Raw genomic sequence first — 9,373 nt, 5'->3', positions numbered from 1 at the left:
GGTGATAATATTGGGTGAGAAGGAGGTAGAGAAGGACAGATAGAAGAGGAGAGGTGTGATAATATTGGATGAGAAGGAGGAAGAGAAGGACAGAGAAGAGGAGAGGGTGATAATATTGGATGAGAAGGAGGTAGAGAAGGACAGATAGAAGAGGAGAGGTGTGATAATATTGGATGAGAAGGAGGTAGAGAAGGACAGATAAAAGAGGAGAGGGTGATAATATTGGATGAGAAGGAGGTAGAGAAGGACAGATAGAAGAGGAGAGGTGTGATAATATTGGATGAGAAGGAGGAAGAGAAGGACAGAGAAGAGGAGAGGGTGATAATATTGGATGAGAAGGAGGTAGAGAAGGACAGATAGAAGAGGAGTAGAGGGTGATAATATTGGATGAGAAGGAGGTAGAGAAGGACAGATAGAAGAGGAGAGGGTGATAATATTGGATGAGAAGGAGGTAGAGAAGGACAGATAGAAGAGGAGAGGGTGATAATATTGGATGAGAAGGAGGTAGAGAAGGACAGATAGAAGAGGAGAGGGTGATAATATTGGATGAGAAGGAGGTAGAGAAGGACAGATAGAAGAGGAGAGGGTGATAATATTGGATGAGAAGGAGGTAGAGAAGGACAGACAGAAGAGGAGAGGGTGATAATATTGGATGAGAAGGAGGTAGAGAAGGACAGATAGAAGAGGAGAGGGTGATAATATTGGGTGAGAAGGAGGTAGAGAAGGACAGATAGAAGAGGAGAGGTGTGATAATATTGGATGAGAAGGAGGAAGAGAAGGACAGAGAAGAGGAGAGGGTGATAATATTGGATGAGAAGGAGGTAGAGAAGGACAGATAGAAGAGGAGAGGTGTGATAATATTGGATGAGAAGGAGGTAGAGAAGTACAGATAGAAGAGGAGAGGGTGATAATATTGGATGAGAAGGAGGTAGAGAAGGACAGATAGAAGAGGAGAGGGTGATAATATTGGATGAGAAGGAGGTAGAGAAGGACAGACAGAAGAGGAGAGGGTGATAATATTGGATGAGAAGGAGGTAGAGAAGGACAGATAGAAGAGGAGAGGGTGATAATATTGGATGAGAAGGAGGTAGAGAAGGAGATTGTCCTTACGTGTCTCTTTTCTGCCTCCGTTCCGATGTGACCCTGTAGACAGGTGACCAGTCTCTTGTGTGCGTTGTGGGACACCAGACGGACCAGCTCCATGCGCCTCTCAATCTGCAATCACACATTTACGCTCATGATCATCAGAAGAAACTAGGTCAGAAGAAACACAAATGAACACAGGCACACACATCGTCACAAAACACACAATAGAATGGTACCGCAATATAGTCTTTCTCTATATCAGTGCTCTCCAACCCTGTTCCTGTAGGGGTACCCTCCTGTAGGTTTTAATTCCAACCCTGTTCGACTCCTGTAGGTTTTAATTCCAGCCCTGTTCGAGGAGAGCTACCCTCCTGTAGGTTTTATCCAACCCTGTTCGAGGAGAGCTACACTCCGGTAGGTTTTAACTCCAACCCTGTTCCTGTAGAGGTACCCTCCTGTAGGTTTTATCCAACCCTGTTCGAGGAGAGCTACCCTCCGGTAGGTTTTAACTCCAACCCTGTTCGAGGAGAGGTACCCTCCTGTAGGTTTTAACTACAACCCTGTTCCTGGAGAGCTATCCTCCTGTAGGCTTTAACTCCAACCCTGTTCCTGGAGAGGTACCCTGCTGACAACCCTGACCCTGTTGTACCAATGTTTTGCATTTCTGTTTCATTCAAATAGATATACTGTATGTCCATTGCATAATGGTTATAGACCTAGTTCTGTGAAAGGATTGAGTGGAAGAAGCTGTTTTGACTGGCTGGTTCCTCCTGGTTGCCACCTAGTAACGGTTATTCACATCCCTACATAATGTGTCTTAACAGTCAGCTGACAGACAGATGGAGGGCTGTTGAGGAAGAACCAGCAGGATTGATACAGATAGTGCTCTCTGCAGGAAGCAGAACTAGGCTACATTAGAGTATCTTAATATTAATGCAAGACAGGTTAGAGAGATATGCGTATGAAGAACAGATGAATTGTTGGGAATTTGAGAAGGGATATATTGCTCTCTATGGGTGTTATGATCAGTGAACAGTTAATACAAGGACCCCATCAATGCAAAGCAGAAGACTGATGTATTACATTTACAGCAAATTATCACACCCACTATCACCTTCCATAGCCCACTATCACCTTCTATTGCACACTATCACCTTCCATAGCACACTATCACCTTCCATAGCCCACTATCACCTTCCATAGCCCACTATCACCTTCCATTGCACACTATCACCTTCCATAGCCCACTATCACCTTCCATTGCCCACTATCACCTTCCATTGCACACCATCACCTTCCATAGCACACCATCACCTTCCATAGCACACCATCACCTTCCATAGCCCACTATCACCTTCCATAGCCCACTATCACCTTCCATTGCACACTATCCCCTACCGTAGCACACTATCACCTTCCATAGCCCACTATCACCTTCCATTGCACACTATCCCCTACCGTAGCACGCTATCACCTTCCATAGCCCACTATCACCTTCCATAGCACACCATCACCTTCCATAGCCCACCATCACCTTCCGTAGCCCACTATCCCCTCCCATAGCCCACTATCACCTTCCGTAGCCCACTATCCCCTCCCATAGCCCACTATCACCTTCCGTAGCCCACTATCCCCTCCCATAGCCCACTATCACCTTCCATAGCCCACTATCCCCTCCCAGAGCCCACTATCACCTTCCATAGCCCACTATCACCTTCCATAGCCCACTATCCCCTCCCATAGCCCACTATCACCTTCCGTAGCCCACTATCACCTTCCGTAGCCCACTATCCCCTCCCATAGCCCACTATCACCTTCCATAGCCCACTATCCCCTCCCAGAGCCCACTATCACCTTCCATAGCCCACTATCACCTTCCGTAGCCCACTATCCCCTCCCATAGCCCACTATCACCTTCCATAGCCCACTATCACCTTCCATAGCCCACTATCACCTTCCATAGCCCACTATCACCTTCCGTAGCCCACTATCACCTCCCATAGCCCACTATCACCTTCCATAGCCCACTATCACCTTCCTTAGCCCACTATCCCCTTCAACAGCACAATATCACACCCACAAACTTTAAAAAGGGGAAGTGATCCAATGATGGTGTTGTTGATGGAAAGAATGGAGATATGGATATAGGGTCCACACCCTCACTCCACTGTGCTCTATTTCAGTCTACTTCTGGTAGTTACTTCCGGCGCCGACAGAGATGGCCGCCTCGCTTCGCGTTCCTAGGAAACTATGCAGTTTTTTGTTTTTTTTTACGTGTTATTTCTTACATTAGTACCCCAGGTCATCTTAGGTTTCATTACATACAGTCGAGAAGAACTACTGAATATAAGATCAGCGTCAACTCACCATCAGTACGACCAAGAATATGTTTTCCGCGACGCGGATCCTGTGTTCTGCCTTACAAACAGGACAACGGAATGGATCGCATGCAGCGACCCAAAAAAACGACTCCGAAAAAGAGGGAAACGTAGCGGTCTTCTGGTCAGACTCCGGACAAGGGCACATCGCGCACCACTACCCAGCATTCTTCTTGCCAATGTCCAGTCTCTTGACAACAAGGTTGATGAAATCCGAGCAAGGGTAGCATTCCAGAGGGACATCAGACACTGCAACGTTCTCTGCTTCACGGAAACATGGCTTACTGGGAAGACACTATCCGATGCGGTGCAGCCAACGGGTTTCTCCGCGCATCGCGCCGACAGAAACAAACATCTTTCTGGTAAGAAGAGTGGCGGGGGCGTATGCCTCATGACTAACGAGACATGGTGTGATGAAAGAAACATACAGGAACTCAAATCCTTCTGTTCACCTGATTTAGAATTCCTCACAATCAAATGTAGACCGCATTATCTTCCAAGAGAATTCTCTTCGATTATAATCACAGCCGTATATACCCCCCCCCAAGCAGACACATCGATGGCTCTGAACAAACTTTATTTAACTCTTTGCAAACTGGAAACCATTTATCCGGAGGCTGCATTCATTGTAGCTGGGGATTTAACAAAGCTAATCTGAAAACAAGACTCCCTAAATTTTATCAGCATATCGATTGCGCAACCAGGGGTGGTAAAACCTTGGATCATTGTTACTCTAACTTCCGCGACGCATATAAGGTCCTGCCCCGCCCCCCTTTCGGAAAAGCTGACCACGACTCCATTTTGTTGATCCCTGCCTACAGGCAGAAACTAAAACAAGAAGCTCCCACGCTGAGGTCTGTCCAACGCTGGTCCGACCAAGCGGACTCCACACTCCAAGACTGCTTCCATCACGTGGACTGGGACATGTTTCGTATTGCGTCAGATAAAAATATTGACGAATACGCTGATTTGGTGTGCGAGTTCATTAGAACGTGCGTTGAAGATGTCGTTCCCATAGCAATGATAAAAATATTCCTTAACCAGAAACCGTGGATTGATGGCAGCATTCGCGTGAAACTGAAAGCGCAAACCACTGCTTTTAATCAGGGCAAGGTGTCTGGCAACATGACCGAATACAAACAGTGCAGCTATTCCCTCCGCAAGGCTATTAAACAAGCTAAGCGTCAGTACAGAGACAAAGTAGAATCTCAATTCAACGGCTCAGACACAAGAGGCATGTGGCAGGGTCTACAGTCAATCACGGACTACAAGACGAAATTCAGCCCAGTCACGGACCAGGATGTCTTGCTCCCAGGCAGACTAAATAACTTTTTTGCCCGCTTTGAGGACAATACAGTGCCACTGACACGGCCTGCAACGAAAACATGTGGTCTCTCCTTCACTGCAGCCGAGGTGAGTAAGACATTTAAACGTGTTAACCCTCGCAAGGCTGCAGGCCCAGACGGCATCCCCAGCCGCGCCCTCAGAGAATGCGCAGATCAGCTGGCCGGTGTGTTTACGGACATATTCAATCAATCCCTATACCAGTCTGCTGTTCCCACATGCTTCAAGAGGGCCACCATTGTTCCAGTTCCCAAGAAAGCTAAGGTAACTGAGCTAAACGACTACCACCCCGTAGCACTCACTTCCATCATCATGAAGTGCTTTGAGAGACTAGACAAGGACCATATCACCTCCACCCTACCTGACACCCTAGACCCACTCCAATTTGCTTACCGCCCAAATAGGTCCACAGACGATGCAATCTCAACCACACTGCACACTGCCCTAACCCACCTGGACAAGAGGAATACCTATGTGAGAATGCTGTTCATCGACTACAGCTCGGCATTCAACACCATAGTACCCTCCAAGCTCGTCATCAAGCTCGAGACCCTGGGTCTCGACCCCGCCCTGTGCAACTGGGTACTGGACTTCCTGACGGGCCGCCCCCAGGTGGTGAGGGTAGGCAACAACATCTCCTCCCCGCTGATCCTCAACACGGGGCCCCACAAGGGTGCGTTCTGAGCCCTCTCCTGTACTCCCTGTTCACCCACGACTGCGTGGCCACGCACGCCTCCAACTCAATCATCAAGTTTGCGGACGACACAACAGTGGTAGGCTTGATTACCAACAATGACGAGACGGCCTACAGGGAGGAGGTGAAGGCCCTCGGAGTGTGGTGTCAGGAAAATAACCTCACACTCAACGTCAACAAAACTAAGGAGATGATTGTGGACTTCAGGAAACAGCAGAGGGAACACCCCCCTATCCACATCGATGGAACAGTAGTGGAGAGGGTAGCAAGTTTTAAGTTCCTCGGCATACACATCACAGACAAACTGAATTCGTCCACTCACACTGACAGCGTCGTGAAGAAGGCGCAGCAGCGCCTCTTCAACCTCAGGAGGCTGAAGAAATTCGGCTTGTCACCAAAAGCACTCACAAACTTCTACAGATGCACAATCGAGAGCATCCTGACGGGCTGTATCACCGCCTGGTACGGCAACTGCTCTGCCCTCAACCGTAAGGCTCTCCAGAGGGTAGTGAGGTCTGCACAACGCATCACCGGGGGCAAACTACCTGCCCTCCAGGACACCTACACCACCCGATGTTACAGGAAGGCCATAAAGATCATCAAGGACATCAACCACCCGAGCCACTGCCTGTTCACCCCGCTATCATCCAGAAGGCGAGGTCAGTACAGGTGCATCAAAGCTGGGACCGAGAAACTGAAAAACAGCTTCTATCTCAAGGCCATCAGACTGTTAAACAGCCATCACTAACATTGAGTGGCTGCTGCCAACACACTGTCATTGACACTGACCCAACTCCAGCCACTCTAATAATGGGAATTGATGGGAAATGATGTAAATATATCACTAGCCACTTTAAACAATGCTACCTTATATAATGTTACTTACCCTACATTATTCATCTCATATGCATACGTATATACTGTACTCTACATCACCGACTGCATCCTTATGTAATACATGTATCACTAGCCACTTTAACTATGCCACTTTGTTTACTTTGTCTACATACTCATCTCATATGTATATACTGTACTCGATACCATCTACTGTATGCTGCTCTGTACCATCAATCATTCATATATCCTTATGTACATATTCTTTATCCCCTTACACTGTGTATAAGACAGTAGTTTTGGAATTGTTAGTTAGATTACTTGTTGGTTATCACTGCATTGTCGGAACTAGAAGCACAAGCATTTCGCTACACTCGCATTAACATCTGCTAACCATGTGTATGTGACAAATAAAATTTGATTTGATTTGTATTTGTATGGGGCTGTGATCAAATAGTCATATCAAACTGTTCCAGTCCACAACCTCGAAAAGGAAATGCAATGAGGTGATCTTAGTACAGACTAAAGATGTGCCTGTGTGCTCCATCCCCTATAGCAGAGCTATTTAACTCTCCCTCTACGAGGTCCGGGGCCTGATGCTTTTCACTTGTACCTGATAATTCATTCCACACACCTGGTGTCCCAGGTCTAAATCACTACATGGTTAGATGGGAACAATGAAAAGGTGCTGTGGAACTGGCTTCCAGGTCCAGAGTTGAGTTTGAATGCCCTAAATTATGTTGTTTTAGTATGTAAATAAATCATCATATTCAACAAACTATTAGAGTCTACAAACTAAACTACTGTATAAAAAGGAAATGAAGGAGGGGGTTTTAACTTGAACATGTGTTTATGAGGTCCACACACAGTGGCCTTCTTAGTGTACTTCCTGTATGGGACTATGAGCAAAAGTATTAGTCAGCAAACTATCTTATTCCAAGCAAATGAAAACCCAACGCCATGTGTGTAACTAAAGGAGGGGGTTCTGGAGGACAGTGATTTGCCTATACAGTCCACAGTAGTCTGATTAACTTTCAGTATGAGTGTGTTGTTCTCTGTTGCTAAGTGTCTTCTTCCTCTTCTGTTTCACTGTAACCACCCAGCTGGTTCTGCAGCCACGGTATTGGCTGGGAGAGCTCTGTCTCTCTCTCTCTCTCTCTCTCTCTCTCTCTCTCTCTCTCTCTCTCTCTCTCTCTCTCTCTCTCTCTCTCTCTCTCTCTCTCTCTCTCTCTCTCTCTCTCTCTCTCTCTCTCTCTCTCTCTCTCTCTCTCTCTCGTGCACTCTCTCTGGTGCACTCTCTCTCTCTGGTGCACTCTCTCTCTCTCTCTCTCTCTCACTCTCTCTCTGGTGCACTCTCACTCTCTCTCTGGCACTCTCCACCGCACACTCTCAATCCCATGCATTTCCCTCCAGCTGCTTCTCCATGCCAGCTGGGGTGAAGCGCTCTCTCTCTCTGGATCCAATTGATTCAGTGTAACAGTGATCCTGGGCAGTGATTCATGTCTGCTAGTAATAACTGTAATGTGTATCCAGACCCTCATCACTGGGTGCCACGGTGCCGGAGTAGGGCTGCGTCCCAAATGGCACCCCCATACCAGTAGTGTACTACTTTGTCCAGGGCCCATAGGGTTCTGGTCAAAATTAGTACACTATACAGAGAATAAGGTGCCATTTGGGACACAGCCTTGAGTTATGACAGAAGGTGGTGGTCAAAAGAGAAGGAGTTCAATAACAGCAATGGAGAAGTGACTTCTGAAAACAAGCACTGGTCTCATTCAGCACTACTGATGGGAAGAAACAGACCGATAGACAGATAAACAGAACAATATATAGTATTACACCCTGGCCTGGAGGCTGGCCTGGAGGCTGGCCTGGAGGCTGGCCTGGAGGCTGGCCTGGAGGCTGGCGAGAGATGAAATAAGGAGTACATACACACAGACCCCACCCTCACCTTCCTCCCACCATTATGCGTAATGATGTTTAAAGGTTTACAGGCCTATTATTGAGGATGTCTTTTTCCAGCAGACAGCCCAGATCAGTAGCCAGTAAAAACAGTCAGTGGAATGAGCAGCCAGTTGACCCCTGACCCTGGCTCAAAGGAAATATGGAACATCCAGTGCAGTGAGTCAGAGCAGTTCTGATGTGGAGTTTAGGCTTTGTCCTCTGAAACAGCTTCTCTCTCTCTCTCCCTTTCTCTTAGTGTCTCTCTCTCCCCCCTTCCCCCACCCATCTCTCCACCCATCTCTCTCAAACAAAATAAAATGTTAATGGTCACATACACATATTTCACAGATGTTATGTTATTGTGGGTGTAATGAAATGCTTGTGTTCCTAGTTCCAACAGTGCAGTAGTATCTAACAATTCACATCAATCTAAAAGTTAAATAATGGCATTAAGAAATATATAAATATTAGGATGAGCAATGTCAGAGTGGCATTGACTAAAATACAGTACTATATAATACAGTATATACTTATGAGATGAGTAAAGCAGTATGTAAACATTATTCAAGGGACTAGTGTTCCATTATTACACACACATTGTATATAGATTTTTTTCTATTGTGTTATTGACTGTACGTTTGTTTACTCCATATGTAACTCTGTGTTGATTGTGCCGCACTGCTTTGCTTTACCTTGGTAGCGTCGCAGTTGTAAATGAGAACTTGTTCTCAACTGGCCTACCTGGTTAAATAAAGGTTAAATCAAAAAGTGAAGTGACCAGTGATTCCATGTCTAGGGCAGCAGCCTCTAAGCTGCAGGGTTGAGTAACCGGGTGGTAGCCGGCTAGTGATGGCTATTTAACAGTCTGATGGCCTTGAGATGGAATCTGTTTTTCAGTCTCTCGGTCCCTGCTTTGATGCACCTGTACTGACCTCGCCTCCCCCAACATCTTTTTCCCAGGTGTCAGTCCAGTCCAACAGACACGGGCCGGTCTGACAACGCCAGCTCCTCTCCTGTTACTGATTCAAACATGTCCAAACAACATGACCACTTAGCCATTTAAATATACAGAGGCCCTGCATAACTAAAGTGC

The sequence above is a fragment of the Oncorhynchus gorbuscha genome, linkage group LG16 (assembly GCF_021184085.1).
Source record: "Oncorhynchus gorbuscha isolate QuinsamMale2020 ecotype Even-year linkage group LG16, OgorEven_v1.0, whole genome shotgun sequence".
NCBI classification, from domain to species: domain Eukaryota; kingdom Metazoa; phylum Chordata; class Actinopteri; order Salmoniformes; family Salmonidae; genus Oncorhynchus; species Oncorhynchus gorbuscha.
Note: the sequence above shows the minus strand (reverse complement) of the source record.